At 39.2% G+C, this 22,022-nt stretch overlaps 1 protein-coding gene across 2 annotated transcripts in view; it reads left to right on the top strand.

Annotated features, from left to right (window-relative positions):
* shank3a (SH3 and multiple ankyrin repeat domains 3a) overlaps window positions 1-22,022 on the top strand; it is a 175,690-nt gene that overhangs the window by 55,134 nt on the left and 98,534 nt on the right. The window lies entirely within an intron of this gene.

Raw genomic sequence — 22,022 nt, 5'->3', positions numbered from 1 at the left:
GCGACTGGCTGCGAGTTACCGTGTATTTCCATTTCCAAAGTCATGAAGAGGTCATGGCGAAGTGTAGAGTGGGACCATTTTGAGTTAAAAAATGACTTGGTTCACTGCGAATACTGCGAAGCTATCCCCGAGGCTGGGGGTGACGAGGAGCCTGCGTTGTCTGACACGGACGAGGGGAGCGCAAACACCGGAGCCGCGGCCAGGCTATCGAAGTTAGCACGGAGCTACCTGTGTATCACGGGGACGTCAGTCCCCTCAGAGCAAGTTTTTTCGGCGGCTGGACTGACGGTCACCAGGCTGCGTTCACGTCTGACCCCAGAGCATGTTAACACGCTCATCTTTCTCAACAAAAACCCGTAGTCTGTTGCTGAAGTCGTATGTGAGTTACTGGTTATTTTTATGAAGATTTCTCGACTCGGTGCCTTGTTTGATAGTTTTTAGTCACATTTGGCAAAACCTGTCAGACCTAAGTATTATATATTTGTGGTTAAGTTTTTCTTTAACATGATGTTTTTTTATATATAAAAATGTATACATGAGCACACAAGCATGCCCTTTAACGCACACGTTTGTAAGTATGCATGCACACAACGCACACACCTCGTAAGTCGTAATCCTATTACCACCGGACTTCCCTTTAATGTGCTTATGTAATTTAAAAATACTCAACCGATAATTAGTTTCACTTTCAAGGCGTCCCCTTTGGTTTGATGTACGACAGCCAAGAAATTGAAGAGCGTGACACAATGATAGATAAGGAGACAAACAGATATACAGCCTGAAAGTCTGACAAACAAACAGAAGCAGATGACAGATGGTCAAACTCTTGACAGTTTGAATCTTTTATGGAGTACTCAAAAGTGACTTTGTGTACTCTGAGTAAGATGGAGATTACACTAGAATATCGAGCCTGAAGTAGGATTACACATCTCCTGCTGTGTTTCAAGCCAGGATCAGGAGAATGCAGAGCAACATGCAAAAATAACAGCAGGCAACACTTTACACTTTCAGCTGGACAGAAGGGAGGACCAAGTCTAAAATGGCTTAATCCTCACACCTATTTCAAAATTCTGGGGGGTTACATCGAATGACGACTGCTTTTGCAAGCTAATTTGTGGTGAGATATTGTTTTTGTAGCAACACAAACACAGCCCATAGTGCCATGCATCACCGTGTGTTAGCCTTATATAATACTGCAATGACTGCAGGCACAGAGGCATTTCTGTATCATTTAGTCTTCCACCTGAGGGCCACAAAACGACAGCTGGAGCAGAGGAACTACGTAAGTGATAGGAACAGTCTTAAATGATAGAGCAGGACTTGGACTACAGCTGTGAGGAGAAGAAAATCAATAGGTTGAGTTTAGAATCATCTATGAGCTCAATATCCCACTATTCCCAACAACAATTTGGTTTAGAGGACTTCTTTATTTACAACATCAGTGTGTAATGGAGATCTCAAAGATTAAACCTGGCTCTTGTGTGTTGTAGTTTTCTTGGTTTCCGGTAAGGTAGGTGAAGTACATCCACCATAACTTTCTTTCAATTTTGCAGCAAAAAAGGCACCTTCCAAATACTGCAAATAGGTGTAATTCAAAAGGAGCAGGAGATGCGGATATACAAAGTCTACCCACTTCTCTTTACCTACATTCGATCTGATTCTCCTTGATGCCATGCTCCCTATATATTTTGCAGAAGATGTTTAGCTGTCAGAACTATAACGATGATTTAGCTGTAAAATGAAAAAATATTTGGAAATGAAAAAGATATCACGGCAGTATGCGCCATCTTCAACCAAGTATACACATATTGGTTTGTGAGTCCTGTAAAGTAGGGACGGGAATCGGCAGAGACCTCCCGATACGATACAATCACGATACTGTTGGCATTGCGATCCTGTAAGTATTGCGATTCGATATTACGTTTTCTTGTAATTATTATTTTGTTTAAATACTGGACCATGGAGAACAGTTGAATCATACCTTCAAATACAACACAGTCAAATTCACTTAGAGCTTTACAAGTTTTATTTCAAATATTAACATTAACTTAATGACTGCCAGGCAGCCAATAGAGAAAATAAATAAAAATGTGCTCTATTATTCTATAGTCCCTGTCAACTGCACACAAACTGAAAGACAAAGAAATATAAGCCACTTAGGCTACTTTTAAACTAGGGATGGGCATTCGATTAAATGGTCGACGATCGATTAAGACCAATGATTAATTGATTTTTGATTAATCATTAATATTTTGAATTAAAATTCACTACTTATAGGCTTTATAAAAATGCTGTGAAAATAGAAAAAAAACAGCATGTCTTATTGAGATCTTTATTACAAGATGAACAACTCTTGTGGCAGTTAAACGCGATCAGTTCAATGGTTACACTTGAAAATATGCGCTGTCCTCTTTAGCCCCGATGAGCAACAGCAGCTAGCCGCTGACAGCTAGCTCGATTTGGCGGTTCTCGACCTCTCAGTCCGGTTGTTGTCATGCCCTCACTCCCTGAACCCCTCACCCAGACCCGCGTTTGTCTTGGTTCCCCTCCGCGAGGCTAGCACCGGACTGCTTGCTACAGCTGCTAAAATCCTTGCTGTGCTGCGTGCAGGGCAGCTCGGATATTCCAACCTCCCGACACATAGCGAACATGCAATAGTTTTCCTCGATGAAAAAATAATGTCCTCGACGAAATTCTTAATGATCAATTAATCGATCGTCGATTAATTATGCCCATCCCTATTTTAAACAATAAATGAAAAGGTAAATTAAATAGAATAAATAAAAGTTTACTTAAAATATAAACTTTGAAATAAAGTATGCTATGCTTCACTGTTGTTTTGCATGTAGGCTATGCAAAGCTAGTGCTTGGATATGTTTTAGATTCTTGTGCAAAAACAAGAGCTGGTCCACATGCTCTGGGGTGAGGTTGGTCCTCTCTACATATACAGCCCCCCGTATAAAACCAATTATTATGTTTAAAAAAAAAAAAAAAAAAAAAATTGTCATTCCCCCCCTATCCCTACTGTTTGTAGGAGCCATTTTACTCGTGGATGCTTCATGTTTCATTCAGGACGCTGACCTTGATGCTTGATTCTCTATCTAGCTGGCAAATAGTCTCCGGATACTGAGTTAGAATTGTGGGCTTTCTTTGTGTACTCCATCTTCACAATTCAAAGACATGCACAGTCTTACAATTGTATACTCTAATTTGCACATTGTTGTTAATGTGATTGTGCAGATTTTTTGGCTCTGTGTGTCAGGCCTGTGATAGCCGAGGGTATACCCTTCCACTCAGCCACTTTATGCTGGGATTGACTCCAGCCCCCCATAACCCTCATAGTGGTGTAGCTAATGGATGGATGAACGTTTAAATGACCTCCATCAACAACACAACTGGATCACAATGTGCACAGAATTTTTGCCTGAAGATCTGACTGATTAGACTGTTGCAGAGAGCCGGAAATCAAGTTAAATGTTAAATTGAACTTTAGCTCATCTTTGTACATATTTAATTGTCTATTAAATAATTACTACGGAAGCAAGCAGGTTCAAGCTACAGCTTTGAAGTTTTATAGGCCTTTACCCTCTATTTCACAAGTACTAATCAGAAAATTAGGCTCATCTGAGAAGTGCTAAAACAAAACAAGGCATAAATAAAATAAATGGCTAGTGCTACTGACAGTTGAGTAAAGCCATTCTGTTTCAGCACATGCTTTTCAGTTCAACATCATTATGCTATTGTTGAAGCTCCAGATAAACTGAATCAGTTGGGCAGTTTTAGGCTCTCCTGTATTCAGTCCATGTTCATTCTCTGACTTAGCAAGTAGAGTGGGAGCGTGCGGTCAATAACTAGTTTATCTCTGCTGCTGGTAGGCCTGACCCTGTTTGGTCGATGGATAGATTGGTTGGTGGGTATGGCTGTGCACAACAAATAATTTAGTACTAAAAATGCATTTTCTAGGATGTAAATGGTTGATCCTGCACAAAATTAATTGATTTCATTGTATAGGACAATCCCTTTAGAATATTGTGTGAAAAATAATGTAAAATAATTCTGTTTTTAAATTCGTAAAAGCAGAAACATTTTCATTTTTGTGAAAATGTGTGTCATATAAGCAGTTGACTGTTTATCACTGTTTATTAAAAATAGCCCCAAAAAATTCACTAATTGAGTTACTTCTTCACAGTGATCCTTAAACTGTATAAATATTGTAGTTAAGTAGCCCTGCCTTATCATGTAAAGCATGCCTTTAAATAATGATCCAATAAAACCAGAGATATTAAAGTGAGAGATTCACAAATGGAAACGTTTCAGTATCGGCAAACAAATTTCTATCATATTACGAAACATATTGCCCACGGCAATTTTTCAGGCTACTTTGAAAATGAAACCATGTGGGCAAAGTGTGATGATCCAGCCATTTAACAGCTTGAAGGACTATTCTCATATACTGGTCTCATATAAGTCCTATTATCATCACAGCTTACTGTAAACGTTTATTTGCTTTGTTAATTTTTTCTTTTCCTCCCTTTTTATATTTTCTGAGCTGTAATAAAAACTGCAGCTGCCAGATTTGTTCACTGCAGCAGTCACTCACCAGTCTGTGAATGGTTTCTGTAATGCTTGAGGAAAGTTTGAAGAGAGGGACTTGGTGAATCAATTTGGTCTATTTCTGAATTTAAAAAAAGATAATGAAAGGTTTAACTCAGGGAAGTGGAGACAGGTTGTGAACACAGAAACAGCACATCATCAACCTTCAGGAATTGTTGCTGATTTACAGAAAGAGGTGGCTCCAAGGAAACAGGTCTTTGGTTTTTTGTTCTCTGGACTTTTCAAAACATGGTGCCGTTTCAGGTGATTGAAATGGTTTGTGGTGTTTCCCATCCTGGCCCGTACCGACCGCCTATTTTGCAGACCGGCTTTGTCTGCTCCTCGTCATTTTTGCCGTATCCAAACCACGTCCACACAACTGACGTCGCGTTACCCTTTTTTTCGACAATGTCTTCAGTTTCGGGTGATGTAGTGATGTCGCTTTCACATTCGCCATTATTTTCGCTGTCCCCGACTTCTGTTTCACTCATTTTTTCTGCTTTTTTCAACTTCGTTCTCTCTTTTTCTCTCTCTCGCAACTGCAGCTACTCTCACGATGGGAAGTAGGCGTGTCGTGTCCTACAAGCAGACGGCAGCCGGCCGACTCCGACACTGTTGTTGCGCTTACTTTTGCCACGTGAGATCGAATACATGTCACAAGGAGATAATCGAAATCGATCAAAACTTTATCGCGATCGAAAAATCGGCCCGCCCTGGTACTGCACCTCGGCTGTTTTGCGCCCTTCATTGTTTTTATGAGATCAGTGTTTATCGTTTTGTCTTGTGATTCTCTAGAGTGTTTCCTCAGTCTGGCTGCCAGCATTGTGTACCTGTGTTTAGCAGTCTCCAGGGTCCACAGTTGTGGGCATCCCATTGTATGTCTGCAGTGGCCAAGAGCGGTTCCTGATTGTTACACTTTCAGTTTTTCAGAGGACACTGGTTATATCATACTTTAGGGCTGAGTGGTATTACAGTGCAACATTGTGTGAAGTCAAATTTTTCAGATTATGCTCCATTTATTTCATTTCACTGCTGTATTTTGCATCATTTTAATTATGCGTTGTGTTTTTGCATGAAGGCAACACAAACAAACTTGGAGGATTGTGAACACACACTGTAAATCTGAACATAAGCAGAACTCCAACAAGCCAAGGATAATCAATGACCTTGTACCTAAAAGTGTTGCAATGGAAAGATTTCGTTGCGAAAAGTCTTAGAGATGAGAAAAATGTACTTTCCAGGTTCCCTCAACATGGTAAAATACCGCTAGCCTGTTTTATCATCTCTTCAATAATCATATAAAACAGTGTCAATGGATAATAGCTACTGAAGTATAGTGGAGTCTTCAAGAAACAACCCTGACTCAGATGTTGACAGTTTTTTACCCATAACCATATGGCAAAAAATTACGAAGATGGACAGATATGATGGCAGCCTCTGTAATTTACATCCAAGGACATGGCCCCAATACATGATCAAATTGACATTTGATTTAAGACAAAATTAGCCCTTTTGTCATCAGGGTTGTATCTATTCCCAAACCAAAACTGTAACCGTGAAACCACAATCCTGTGTATCTGAACCAACACAGAAGTGAGTAATATCTTCAGATTAAGTGAGGATCTCTATGTCAGTCGTATGCCTGACTGATTTACTGACTTAACCATCCACATTACCCTGATTGCCCTGTACATAATATATATAGGAATGCTGTTATTATTGAAGCAACACAAACACTTCTTTCTGTTTACTTTCCTCAGTTGTTGGTTGGTAAATCTGCAGTAAAACCCGGAAAGGATAATTTGTTTTCAACAATCGCATCTGGAGTCAACCAAGTTGAGTTGAGCTTATTTTTAGCACTTGGATATACCATGACCTGGATGACTGAGAATCTCCCTAATTTAATTACCTTTTTTCTTCCTTCCGTGGCTTGTCACCCTCTCTGCTGTCTTTCATCCACACTTCATGGGTTTTTCCCCTGCACCTGATTCAGGTCTTACACGCAACAGTGATTTGACAGTTCCTCCAAATACACTCACCAGCTAGATTGACATGTGCAATGTTGAATCCGGGATTGGTAGGCATCTTTCTGGAAATCTCTCACGTCCCAGTGTTGCTATTTATACCTTCATTCACTGTGGCTGCATGGGCACAATACGTGGCTTGCATATTCCTATCGCCATCTGCCCACAACTCCTATCAAGAAGAGCGACAGTGATTGAGCGAGATTTGACCCAGTGTGACACTGCTTCGCCTTCTCTCATGATAACAACCTCTTCATTCATTTCGTTTTAGCTCTTCCATCATCTGTCAATCAGCTCCTGTCCAAAAGAGAGTAGAGAAGTGTAATAAGTGTCATTTCCATAATCATTGCGGCTAAAGCAATGCCGTTATTTCTAACTCCTGTAATCCTCTAGTAGGTGATATAACAGTCTTAAATTGGTGAATTAGGAAAATACGTTGTGATCGCATTGTAAAAGGAGAATATGTGCTATTGTGGGTATAGTGGAGTTGATTACTAGTCAATTATATGATGAAACAATTAATGTTTCTGAGAGGATAGGCAATTCTCATTCTCAGTGATTGCTTTATTGATCCACTCACCTTTTGAGTTAACTCTATTAAATAGCTTCTACTTTTCTTCTCTCCCTCTCTATTATTCCCTTCTTCTGTTGTTTCCCTGTCTTTGTTTTCCACCATGTCTTTATCTCTGTCTAGCCTGAGAGAAACTTGGGAATAGATAGACATTAATATCAACCCAGTGAGACCGACCTTTTTTTTTTTAGGTCTGGGCTAGATACTCATCGTGTTTGTGCAGGGGAAACACCTCTTTCCAATATAATATAACCAGAAAGGAGAGGACACTAGATTTTAATCTTTGGTTTCTTTTTTTAAGCATTGGGCGACTTGTGTAGCCTCCACCAAGAGATGAAATCATCTAATTGAGCAATATTTTATGAGACTTCAGCTGTCACTCTTTGTCTATGCAGTGTGTTGGTGGCAAGTAATCTAGAGGAGCCTTTGGATATGATCCTTTTAGTCACTATATATCAGCACAGACATAATGTAGCCTCTGCCTTGCTGCTAATGGGCCACATGGCAATTTACACACTAGTGATAATCTTCATCTTCTTCGCCCTCGTCTCCATCCACTTCTTTGTCTTTTTCAGCAAGCTTTACCATAACCGTATTACACAGTTTTGTCACCATTGGGTTTAATATTACAGTGATCTACATGTAGGCTGTTATGTTTGTGTGTCTGTGTCTTTATGAGGGTTCATATCTCCCCGGTGACTTACAAGCTATACATCTTTGAATATTCAGTCTCGCCTGAGGTTTTTTGTTTTGGTCTTTGTGTGGCTCACATGTCTTGAGAACCATTCATTTTATCTGCCTCAAACCTGAAATGTGTATAGTTGAGAGGTTTGGTGTGATTTGGAGACACTGTGCGCTCAATATTAACAACTTTGAATAAACAGGCAAAGAATTCTCTGTAACATCGGTGGCTGGGACTCATCAAGATAATTGATGTTGTCGATCACAAACGACGACAACTGACTTTCCAGTTTGGAGTTCTGTGAACTGAGTTGAGCTTGTTATGAGTTGAGCTTGTTATGCAGCAGCAGTGGCACAGCTTCAGGGTTCAGGGTGAATTCCTGCAGTCGGTCTTGACTTGCTGTGGCTCAATTACTACAGATATCACTATTACAGTTTCAGAAGGAAAGCTGAAACTAGTACTACCCCAGGCCAAGCAAACAGTCCATACCAACCAAGCATGTTTATTTTAGGCATTTCACTAGTTCGTAATAAATAGATAAAACAAAAGAGGCAAATACAAAAGTCCTGAAATGGCTTATACCCTCATGAAGGTTTCGATGTATAGGATTTTGCTTAAACTGTGTTAAAGAGGTTCAACTCTATGATCATGATTGAGGATGTAGTCTGCGGTGCTGCTGAATGATATTGCATTATTTTGTTAGTTGCCTTATTATTTTGTTCACCCCATTCAGATCAACAAGAGCGGGCAAAACAACAGATACACATGTTTAATGGACTACAGTACAATACATATCCGGAGTCACCTCTGAAGTAAATCTCTAGGAGGAACAGAGGAGCAGCTGGACTAGATTTCACTTGGCATGTCCCCATGGTGTTTGTAGTCAGCATACTATTACATAGTATATTCAGTTGAAATGTGCCTGCAGAGTTGTGTGTGAACTTCAGTAATTATAGATGAGATTGATTATTTAAGTGGGTCTCTCTCACCAGTGTTTGACGCGGCTGAGCAATCATACTGTGTGTAATATGTGTGAATGTGTTGTGACAATGTAATTTGTGAATGTTTTTCATGTCCCAGTATTCTTTATTGTTTTGTATTTGCATTTGATGCAGCTCATGCCATTACTGATGGATAATACATTGTTATGAGTTTTACCATTGATTCTGTTTTAGTTGTTTAATATCAGTGATAGTGTTGGGCTACAAAGATACCTGGCTTCTCTAAGGTTAGGTCACACCCCCTTGTCATCTTCTCAATTTACAGCAGGGAGTTGCAATCAGCAGGGAGATACAATCTTGTCAGCCTTTCAGAGTAAAATCTACCTGTTACCATTTCATCATTGCCTTGTTTAGAGCGCTTCTAAAAGAGGGCTCTTGTTGTTTATGGAGTGTAGTTTTTAACAGATCAACACATTTAGAAAATGAAACATTATAATTATTAATGATTTTTCCTTTGACAATGAAGGCGGCAAATTGGTTGGTATAGTGACAGGTCTCTCATACGCAATAGCTGTTAAATAAATTGACATGCTCTGAAAGCTTCAACGAACAACGCATTCACCAGTTTGCAAGTTTCATTGCCAACCAGCATGCACTGCTCCGTGGCATACCCCGAGAGTAACTGACTAATGATATGCAAATTAAAGGAAAACAGAAGCTGAAGTTAAGGACTGAGAGGCAAAATAAATCTATCATGGGAAACATAAACCTTTTTTCTTGATAATCTGTATAAAATATTTACTACAGTTTATAGAGTTGTTTGGACTGAAGCCATTGTTGTGCTTCACCTGTGTGCCTTATAGATACTTTGGGTTGCAGCAATGCATCTGTCTCACATATAACATCGTACAGAAATTGATGGTTCTCATATTATGCTCATTGCTTATTATTGGGGTAACATGCTTCTCTTGGAGAACAGTATTTCTCATTGCAGGTCAAAGCAGGCGTCATTCATAACTATATTTCTTAACAAAAAAAGTAAACCATACGACTTTAGCATAAAGAAAGTGGCAGAAGGAGCTGCTATAAAGATTTTTATCAGCACATATAGCTAAGTACAGAGTGAAGTGTACTGCACAGTGTGCAAGCATTTTGGAGTTAGTATTCTTGTCTTCATTAATTTCCTTTAATGTATCAAATCTTATGTAAATAATAAGATCACTATTCCACCTGTCCCATTGCATAAACGTAACACATATAATTGTATTTATAGTTGTGGTACTGTGTGTAACAATTTAGTAGATGGTGATCATAAGGCCGCATTCCCTGTAGTGATAACAGATTCATTAAGGAGTGTTTAAACCTGCGATGACTCTGTGCCAGTGAGTGAAAATTGGCTGTACAAATGAGGCCAAATGCTGAATTTGAAGTGGCGGCCAGTGGCTACTGACCAGTGAATACAGCCTGGTACCTCTTTACAGATTCAGGTCAGGGTTCTCTGCAGTTAAAAAAAGAAGGTTCCTCTGAGTGTCAGCATTTAAAGTTGCTCAATTTAAAGCTTTTAGAACTACACATTTATAATCTCTGTCCCTGATGTACACTCTCACTAATACACTCCCTCTGCCCCTCTTTCACTGCAGTTATCTGTCTCTATATACATTATATCTATATAGATAAATGTGAAATTGTGGCCCCTCAAACACAGGCAACGCCTACTTGGGAAGAAATACTTGCACCTGTATTCAGAGCTCTACTACCACTATCATGGAAACCAATGAAGATAAATAATACAAGGACAGACCCACCCACACATGACCTGATCCACTACTACTGGCAGAATAAGCTAATAGCTCTTTGTTCACCTGGCAGCAAGAATGAGAGCGCTGCGAACAACATTCACCTCCACTTGCTAACATAGGACAGGACAATTCTGATCATGAAGAAATACCACCTTCAACTACCAGTCGATAACCTACCTCCTCTACACATGGAAGCTCCTCTCAGTTGTCATAGAAGCTAAGTTCAGAAATATCAGCAGGAGCCAGCTACCAAAGGGTCAAAGCACCAGCGCCTAGTCACCAGCACAATTATCCAAGCCTCTTAAGACAACACAGACCAACTGGTCCAACACCAGGAGTGACTAGAAATGCCAGGAACTGATGAGGAACTTTACAGCAAAGTAGTGCCTGTGGTAAAAGTAACATTAGGGGCTGTGTCTCCTGAACTGAGAGGTTTCCAGCAGATGCCTGGCACAACATCTGGACTGTCTTTCCAGGAGAGTGAATACCAAGGAACAGTTAAGATCACAGAACCATCAAAATCCCAGGCCTCTGATTGAGGACCTGAGCTTGAGAAGACATATATACTGCCCCCACGTGGTGGTTAGAGGGATTTTTTGGTTAGGGGTATGTGAGGTGTAGGGGACATATGTTAACTGCAGCAACAGAAAATAATCTGCATGCTACCTACCACCATAAGTAAATTCTCAACCTGTGGGCTGTCAGTCATTTTTGTTAACCAAATGTGTATTATTGATGGGATATAAAAAAGTACTAGACTAAACTTTGCCATAGAATAACTTGACATACATTTTGTTGATTTTTGTTAGTAACATTTTTTTTCTCAATCATTTAGCATTTTCTTGTAAGACATTAAAACTACTTTGTGTCACAGAGATTTATGTTACTGCAGCTGCAACAGATTATGCACATACAGCTTTGCTTTCTGCACTAATTTTCTTGGCAACAAGCCATGTCAACGTAAATTAAAGTCACTATAAATGGACAACATGAAACGAGCACAATTGTACTTAACAAGAGAAAGTCCACCCTTAGCATTTTCCATGTGAATAGATTGTGTCCTGTGTGGTCACGCATTGTCTTTCAAGGTGTCTGAATCTGGATAGCAGCCCATTAATCCAAGTTAATTGAATCAATGCTGTTCTCCCCACCTTGTCCCAGGGGTGTAGGATGGTAATAGTTCAGATGTAAACCCTTCTCGATCGTGATCATTTTATGTGATGGGATTTTGAGATGGAGTAGAAAGTGCTGTGCGTAGACACACAGGTCCTAAAGCTAAGATTAAAGAGTGTCTGATTGATGGTATTTAATAGATAATACCCCATATCAAACAGATTCTGTTAAAAGTATGCTCAGCTGTTGAATGTGATTACCAAAAGGGCTCAGACTGTTCATTCTCCAACAAATTTGGGTAGATGATGACTGTGATAGACACAAATGGGAACACACTGTGTTTTTATTAGTTTCGCCCATAGCCAGATGTGTCCTCATGACATGTTCACTTGTAACAGCGATGTTTCATGGTCGACTTGCTGTATGCAGGGATGGCAGAGTGAGACAAAGATGGCTGCAGTGCGTTTGAACATATTTCACTAATGGAAAAAGGATGCATTCTGGGATATTTTGATGTTAACATACTAAATTAAATGTTATGCAACATGCATTTATGATTAATTTCATAGTGAGTGAAAGGTCGAGGTGGTTGCCATTTCTCAAGAACTGTACATTGTATCAGCTTGGGATTCAACGTAAGCGATGTAGTCAATTATGACAACTGCACATTGGCCATGTTCACAGCAATGCAAATAGATTCAGCTTTTTGAAGTTCTACGTATTGAGTCTACAACTGGTCTTAACTTGCTGTGGCTCATCTACTGCAGGTTCTGCAGTTTAAGAAAGAAAGCTTCAAACAGGCAAGTTTAGAACGGGCAATGCACTAGTACATAAAGCAATTAGCATAAATAAACATCATATACGGTGGGATTCTTAAGTCTGATACTACTTCCTCAGGAATACTAAATTTGTCTCAGACCTTTAGATCTAACTGTATGTGACATATGGTCTATTCCCACAAACTGCCAAAGCTGCATATAAGAGAAAAGTTGTTCTTGCTATTTCAGCAGTTGGCTTCAAAAATTAGATTTGACAAATTTGGCAATGATCCATTACTCAACTGCATAGCATACACCTAACAAGCCTAAGTAGAGAGGAAGGAACATGCATAAGATATTGGTATATTGCTCTTAAGTGACTGTCTGCACTCTTTACACCAGTGAACACCTAACGTGAGACTGGGGCTGTGTAACAAACTGTGACTGATTTCCACTCCCCAATTCTTATTTGTTACACTTCATGTGTCAGTTGGATTCGGGGAGGGAAGTCTGTATCAAACATTTCATTTTGGAGCATTATCTTTAGAATATTATCATATATATTATCATTACAATATTTGCAACACTTATTTCACATGATACTCAGACATTGGCAAGAAGACAAATGTGCTCATTAATGAAGTGAGCATTTTGTCCTGAAGAAATCCTTTACATTTGAGTGATTGCACTTTGCACCATACAAATTAACATTGGTAAAACAAGACTCACAGTGAGTGAACTTCTTGAACAAGAAACAAATTTCACATCCTCTGGCTGCTCGGTCTTTGGTAAGATACTAGAGTTACTGTAGCCAGTCGATTCCTTGCTCACTCCTCTCACGTAATTATTTTCCTGACAGTTACATTTTTCACACGGTGACAGCTGAAATTCTTGGCTGTTTGACAGATTTCATTCGTTTCATATCTGCGGTAAAAGACGTTGGGAGACGCTAAGAACTCAATTTCACTTCATTAATTTATTTTCTCCGTGGCAGCAGAATATGTAACACTAGCCTTCAGACGCTCCTGCAGGTTAAATTAACCAAGCACAGTGCTTCTATATTTGTGGTGCATCTCCATCACTCATACATTCACACACTGATGGCTCAGATTGGTCAGCGTCACTTTGCCATTTGTAGTGGAGGAAACAGGGATCAAACCAGCGACTGCCTAATAACTGAAAGACCCTTCTGAGCCTTGGCCCCTAATAAAGGAAAGTGATAGCTTGAACATTGTTTAATGATGTTTCTGTTGAATATGTTTTGTAATTATTTGTGCATGTACTGCAGTGACACATCTTGAAGTTGAATACCATATTCTTCTGAGGTCAAGTTCAGGGTTTTGATGAGGCCTTAAAAAGTCATAATAAATCGGAATTTTAGGTGTTGAAAAGTCTGAAACATTTAATATTATGCTGTTAAACAAGTTTCAGGTCGTTCTTAATTATGTTAAGATTCATTTAAACTCTCTTTCCGCCTGTCTCTGACTGTATTTTGCTAGATAACTTAGTGTGTCAAGGGTTATATTCTATTCGTCTGCTTCATTGTATCTTCAATTACTGGGAAACGTAACTAATTCTGGGACTCCAACATCTGTCGTACTTGACATAGATTTTAAATTATATTCATTATGGTCTGAAAAACGTCTCTAAAAGACCTTAACATTTTTTAATTTAGCAAACTGAAACATGCAGAAACTTGGATGTTTAATATCTTATGAATTTTGCCTGGTGCTAGACGCTGGATCTCTTCTTAAAAGATGTGCTCTCTATGGCAGCTAACATCAATTAGAGCTGTAGCACATTTAATCCATTTAGAAATAGGCTAAGTTTCGGTTGAATTTCATTGGTTTTTGAAAATATTGTTTATCCAACATCTTTGTAGCATACTGAGATGAGCACACTGTTGACAGAAAGAGACAGAAGCAAAGAAAACAGACTCCATAAGGGAGAGGGGAAAAAAGAGACGAGCGAGTCATTCACACGAAAGGCACTAACATGTGCTACCTCTTTCTGCTCATCTATTATAAATTGCTCCTTTACCTGTGCCATAAAATATGGAGGGGAAGAAAGATGAAGCAGTATTAGTTTTCTCCTGTAGATGCTCGGATTGAGAAAGAGAAACATTTACTCCTGTTATCAGGCTGGACTACGGCCAAACAGAAGGAAACCCAGAGAGCGGAGAACCAGGGAATGGATATCTGTCAAATCCTCCCAAACTTGTAAAGTCGATTGCCAACACAGTGGGCACACATACCATAATACAAATGTATGATGCTGTTTACAAGGGAGCAAACACATGTTTGCAATATTAGTGATCTGTATGATTCCTTAAGGGCATTTGTAAGGACTCTCCCCACATCCAGTAGTAGGCTCGGCCCTGTTAATTAGTGCATATGTCATCTGGGCAGAGACAGCCAGAGGTCTTGGGAGATAGAGACCGGGCTGTGTGAGAGTCATTACACTCCATCATCTCAGCCCTTCTCACTTCTTTCACTTCAATTCACCACTTTGTTTCACTCTCCTTTCTCTTCTCTGTCGATGCATCACTTCTTGCTAAAAGGCAAACACAATACCCTGTCTCTTTCTATTGTGACTGGATGCCATCTGTGGCTTTTGAGATACTCTAGTCATGTCCTGCACCATGCATCATCCTTGCTTGCATAATCACGAACAAACACACACAAACAATGCATCTTAATTAGTAGGGCCCATTTGGGACGTGTTTTGAATACAGATATGGTGTGATGTAATGTGTGTTTGTTTCCACTTAGTCGACCTTTTTGCAATTAATTGAAATCAACTTGTATTTTTTATTTCCCACTCAAGCCATTTTCATACCTGGTATATACTGTACATGCATCTTGGGTGCTCTGATCCCAAATGGTCAGCTTTAAATGAGAGAGAGAGAGTCAGTTTCGAAGCCTTGATAAACACTTATAGTGGCTTATTCTATTTTGATGAGTGCATAAAATATACTTTTTTTATTCCATCATGCACAGTTTGTAGCAAAGCTTCTTGATAACATAGGCTGGTATAGAAGGCAGTGTGTGTTAAACAGTTGTTAAATTTGAAGAGATAATAAGATGCACCACCAACGTATAAAAGAACAGTGGGTTAATATAGTTGTAGCTCTGCCTCCATCTTGCTTTGGTTTTGTATATGTTTGAATAGCAGTCTGAGAGACTAATTCTCTCCCAGTAATTTACAAACCTGGGCTACCTGGTAAGCTTGCGAGCTCCCTTGTGTCGTTTGGTGGTGTGATTAATACTAGTATTACGAAAAGTTTTTATTCACAATCACATTTAAATTTCATGTGCTTCATTTTACATTCAACGGTGTAATAGTTGATTCAATTTGTTATTGTAAAAGGAAGTTTAAAAAGTTGTCAACCTTGTTACCTTTACCCTTTAAATACCCAGTGATTCATGTGTAGCAATGTGGCATTATTAATTGGAGCTGTCTTCTCTGTGTCCTTTTAGACATCTTCGGTAAGTTGTCCTACAGTGCTCCAGAAGTGTGACCTACAGTTTTCTTTCATCTTCCCCTCAAGCTCATACTCTACTATCCAATCATATTTCGCTTCGGTCTCTAATTTAAGCAGACAAAAGATTGAGGGGTGGCCTTTGATGAAAAAGGGGGAAGATGGGTGGGAGACATAAAAAAAGAATGTCAAACCCCTCAACCAGTGTGTGAATGAGTTAAACATGGAGGGACATTGATAAACACACATTGGCTGCACATGTAAACAAATACAGACAGAACCAATGTGCACTTTGGCAGAGAGTTGTGATCCAGCACTTCTCCTGAATAATTGCAGCTGAAGTCAAAGTGACAGCTTAGTAGTGGCCCACACAGCTGTGCTGCTGTCATACCTCATGGCATGCTGCTTGAGGTTATGACCGTATATCATAATCTGCTTAATGGGTGTTTCAGTGTCTTTTTCATCATTGGCGAGTTGTAGAATGTCTTAATGGCTTCAGTTTTGTCAGCGATCACAGCGGTCTCTGATCACTGTAGCTTCAATAGCTCTGGACCATTACCTGTATAAATAATTTCTTGTATGTATAAATTCAATTCAAAGTCAACTTTATTGTCAATGTACACATAAGTACGAGACACATTGTACACAGTACGACATAGTATGCAGTCATAAGGAACACAGTGGATAGGATGGGAGTGGAAATTTTGCTTAAAAAAACAATTTGTTTCAAATAATTAAAGTAAGGGGGACTTTCGTTGCTCAAAGAACTTCAAATACAATACACTTCATGTTTACTAAAACCATATTCCTGTAATTCTTTGCAAAGGTTGTGATTGCCTTAAAAACAGAGCCTGTTGATCAGTCACACACACACACACACACACACACACACACACACACACAGCTCTCTCTCCCACTCTGATTCAGTCTGTCCATCTTTTCTTCCAGCTGAACTCCCTCTCTCTCTTTTCCTAATGCTGTGGATGGCAGCCTCACTGCCTCTGCATTGCAGTTCAAAGACACAACTGGGGCGAGGAGGGGGAGATTCATTCATGGCCTTTATTTAGCCCTCTGGGAAACTTTGAGGGAATACCTTTGTTTTCAGTGGCACCAAGGGACAACAACTAAGTCAAAGACCCGTCATTCATTGAATGGACGGGTATCAATGTTGTACTATGTTTGTATCAAAACAAACATAGTAGCGGGAACAATTTAGCGAATATCTAAGAGTTGATGATTCTAAATCTTCTAAATGAAGGCCTGGCAGTACAATGTAGCACTTACTCGTTTGGGCAGAGAGCCCTTCTGTGGCTCGGAACATGCAGCATGTGAGAGACTGTACACTTATCAGTTGGAATCCAGACAGGGATTTTAAATGTATCATTGGTCCAGTTTGGTCTTGAATGAAATACAGCCTCAGGCCCATGTAATATCGAGCTACAAAAGAAAGTAGCCGGTGTCGGAACATAAACAATGTTGAGTGAATTTGGAGAAAAGACCTGAGCTCTCCGTGGGTTAGAGGATAAAGAAGATGAGACGATGGGGTCCTCTTATATTCAGCTAATCAGTGCGCTTTGAACATGTGTACCACTTTTCCTTTATCCAGATAAAGTGGCTAAGAAGGATTTATGGTACATTTAAAAAAAGTTGAGCAGCAAGGATTGTTTGAGATTAGAAAAAAGACAATGTGTTCTTTCAAACAGACAGTTTGGGTCCCTTTGTACCCACTGCTGAGCAGAGAGACATGTAACCCTAGAAACTGTTCATGGTTGATCACAGCTGTAGCCTCAAAATCTATTGACTTAAAAAATAACTTAAAACTACAATAAAACTGACAAAAATCAAACAACTAAACAATTTTTGACAAATACATAGGTCTTTGGACATTAACGTTAAAGCACGCAAAGGCCTGAAAGTGGAGAGTTATTCTGAGATAAATATTAAATAACATTCATTAAAAACATGCAGCTGTTGTGAAAAGGACTTATGATAAGAAATGACTCAAAACAAGCCAAAGTCAAAATGTATTCAATGGACAGGTAATTGGCAAACACGGTTTGAGGCATTGTGGTTTAGCTCTAAGTTTTTTTTTCTGTGAACATTGATGCAAACTTTATTTTAAAGGACATAGGGAAAGTCAGACACACATTAACAAGGAAAAGTGAACCAACTCAAGGACTCATAAATACAAACTGTACTTGTTTTGCTATAACCTAATTTTACGGATCAGTGCTACTTAAAATATGAATGATACAAGAATGCAGTCACCCTTTATGGATAAACTCTGTATATATTTAAATTAATTTATTGGCACATGACCCAAAACATATACTACAGAATAAAATACATTTTATAGGAAAATGAACAAAACAAGTATTTTTTCCTTGCCTTGCTTAAATACACTCTTTGATGTTCCTCCTTGTTTTCAGTCATCCATTCTCCTGATAACTAATGAACATCACATGACTCTTTGTGAAACTCTGTTATTGTAAACTGTAGTTATTTAGCACTTTACAAATAGAGTTGGATTTCATTTGTCAAAGCTCTGTGATGTATGTGTCAGGCTGATATAAAAGCGATGGCCCAAAACTTGAAAGTGAGATGTACAATATATTTCTATGGGGAGAGCGTGGCCTAGGGGATAGAGCGTGTGTTCTGCAACAAGAATGTTGCCGGTTCAAATCACACTCTTTCCCATCTGAATGCCTAAGTGCAAGATACTGAACCCCTAAATGGCCCCTCATAAATGCTGAGTGTTCTAAAAATGTAAGTCACTTTGGGCAAAAGCGTCAGCTAAATGAGTGTGACTGTTCTATTTCAAACCAAAACAAGTAATTTGACTGAAATATAACCTATATATAGAGCTCTAGATTATCCTATATTTACATAGGAAGCAGTCAAGGTCAAGATGGGCAGCAATGAAATAAAAAAAAGTTTGTCTGCCCTTTAAATATGGCACCTTCTTTTCTGTGACATAACATTGTCCAGACACCAACAAATCCTGGAGGTAATAAGTTCAAAGCCAGTATTAAATATGAGAGCCACAGTGATGCTGTGTTATTTGTTTGCACTGAAACACATTTTTTTCACTTTAGGAAAGTCAATCTTGAAAGTGACTTTCCAAGCTGGGATTGTTTTTTGATTGATTCTAAGTCCGACACAGGGCTAATAACATACAAGGACATTAAGTCATAATTGAGTTTGTTTTATGGGTGTTGTCATTGCTTATGTTTTAAGGCAAACTTTTTAAAGGTTGAACTGCAGGCCTTTATCTGCCTTGTGGCAAATTTAATAAGAAATCAGTGTAGGATGTGGATGGAAGCCTTGGCATTAAAAAAAAACACATATGAACCAGCCTTCATTCTCTTCAACCCTCTCTCTCTGTGTAGGAAAAAAAAAACCTTCCTCTTAATGTTAAGATTCAGCTTTTTAAAGCTTCATAGTTCTGTTGGGGGTGCAAAACATCTTCAGTGAAACTATATTCAAAAAATATGCACAAAGTTAAACACTGTATGCTTTAGCTTTTTGCCTTAAAATTGCTATTTGTTGGCATGATCTTTCAAATGAGATGGGAAAAACTACGTATCATCAAGTAAACTTTAAGAAACAACTGAAATTTAAATATTAGAAAGAAACCAGCAGGTTTTCAAAAAAAGTTGCCGGCCAAACTAAAAAACTGGTCATTTGGATTATTTGATGAACGTGCCAATTATCACAAGAAGCCTTCCAGTACAACCAGAAGGTTGAACATTTGCTGGATTTGATGGCTTGAAGCAGCTTGATTACATCTTAGTGTTTACGAAGTGATGTGAACACAACCTCACGTAGCCCACTTGACATAAACCTCTCGAGTCTGTTAAGAGAGGCTACAGGGGCTATTGGCCCTAATGTGCATTCTTATCTACATGGTAATTTAACAAAAATGACCAGGGTGAATTATTTTCATCCTGGGCAGCAAACTTTCCCTCTCAATTGCTCGCTCTGTCTCTTTTTCTCACTCACAAACTCATTGACCCGTCTGTCACAATCGTCTGACCAATGGCAACACTGGGAGAAATGCCACCTAGTCAGTGAGCCAGTGGGTCATGTGAAAATCCATAACGTTTTTACCCTCCTTGGCAGGCAGGCAGATCAAAACACCTGCCCTCACTATGTACCTTAGTTTGAGTGTACCTGCAGTGGCTGTTTCAGATGCTGCCATAGCCATTCGCTAAAGTCGGCAGATTGCCTAATCCGTTTTATCAGACTCCCTTCGGCATCAGGTTAGATCTGAAATGCTGCCAAACATGTGCTTTGGTTTTTTGCCACGTCACCTGGTCAGTCAACTCCACTTGTCACGTGATAGGTCTTTGCTATTCTGAGATCTGACTGCTCTGCTGCTGCACAGAGCCGGCATTTTAAATATTTAACTGCAGCATCTGATTAAGTTCTGATAAATAGTATTTCACAAAGTAGAGTTTATTTGATGAACAAGGCCTTTACCACTAATTCCTTAAAAAATAAACCAATTGAGATTTATGTCTATTTAAAAAAAATGTAATGGATAGTTGGGCTGATGAGCAAGTTATGTAATCTGTGTCTATCTGAACACTGTAACACTGGCAAAACAGACTACTGCTCCACTCATAGCGGTCAAAGGGGAATTTATATTGACATAACTCAAACATTCATAACATAATTTGAACTCAAAGGTCATTGGTCAACTTAACTGCAGAAACTACTTTCTGGCCATTATTCAATAGCATATCTGATGATTTTTTCTGTGTATGAATATTTTAGACGTCAGAATCATGTCTCCTATTTTGGTACATTTTTATGTCATTGGCTGTACTTATGTGTCAGCGCCAGTCGCCATCTGACTCAAGGCATATGCATGTTGCTGTAGCGCTGTTAGGAGAAGCAAGTTTTCTAGTGTTGTATCCGATAGTCAGAAACATAGTGGCGCTGAACAGGATAGAGTTGAGTTTCCAAATCAATATTGCAGGCAGCAGTGATTGATTTATTGCTTGTGGGGTTTGCACACTCCCTCTCACTCACTCACTCTCTACTCTCTTACTCTGCCATCTGTGGCTCAGGTTCCACAATGTGGTAACAAGAGGGAAGTTCTCTGCCTCCCACATTTACCATAACCAACACTGTGTAGATAAAAAAACAGTGGTTTTATGTGTTAAATTCAGTATGATACACTACATCGGATCAAATTGAAATAAGAGTACAGTACCACTATCTACTACATGTACAGTTCAGTGTCTTCCACAGAATTGCATTGTGTAATAGCGGTAGCCCGTGGGGGTCAGGTCAATGAGGGTTGAGTATTGTGATTCCCTAGTGAACATGCACACAGTACATTCATTTGCAACTAAATAACAGGTACAGAGATGCCAGGTGTTAGTTTGCAGCAAAAGCAGAAAATACCAATGTTGTGCCAATTTCTGCCTGTCTGCTGCACACATTAAGAACTTAATGGATTTTTTTACACTCCCACTGATGTAGCGGGATCTCACCTGGTGCTGCCGGTGACCACAACAACAGATGGGTCAATATGCTCAACAAGAGCCCTCTTTACAGCTCTGCAATGAAGCAAACGTATAAAACCCACACTTTAATGTGCTGGGTTGTAACAGTTTAGGTAATAAAACATTATAGGTTATTATAAGAGTGTAGAAGTTGACCAAATACGTTGACCATTTAAACCTGTGTCATGATCTGACTGGACCCAGAGCTGCTGCAGGTCGTTGTTTAGACATCTCATATTGTCCAGCCTAATTGTCAGAGCATGAATAATGCACACTGACACATAAAGTCAAATTTATGTGGCTGAAATATATGTGTCAAGAGCTTGTTCCTGCAACAGCTTTTGCTTTTATAACCATTTTGTTTACTTCAGTATGGTAACGTCCAATGGCTCTTGGGATGACCTTTTGTGAAAAGAAAAGGAAAATGGTGAAATACTACTAGGCCAATATGAATCATTTATTACAATGAAAGACCCAGCTTCTCCCCTGGGCATGACATTGGAAGTTAAATACATGTCTTTCTGATGAAAGAGCAGCTAAATGT

This window comes from Platichthys flesus, chromosome 6, assembly GCF_949316205.1.
Source record: "Platichthys flesus chromosome 6, fPlaFle2.1, whole genome shotgun sequence".
Lineage (NCBI taxonomy): Eukaryota > Metazoa > Chordata > Actinopteri > Pleuronectiformes > Pleuronectidae > Platichthys > Platichthys flesus.
Note: the sequence above shows the minus strand (reverse complement) of the source record. Positions and strands in the feature narration are given on the sequence as shown.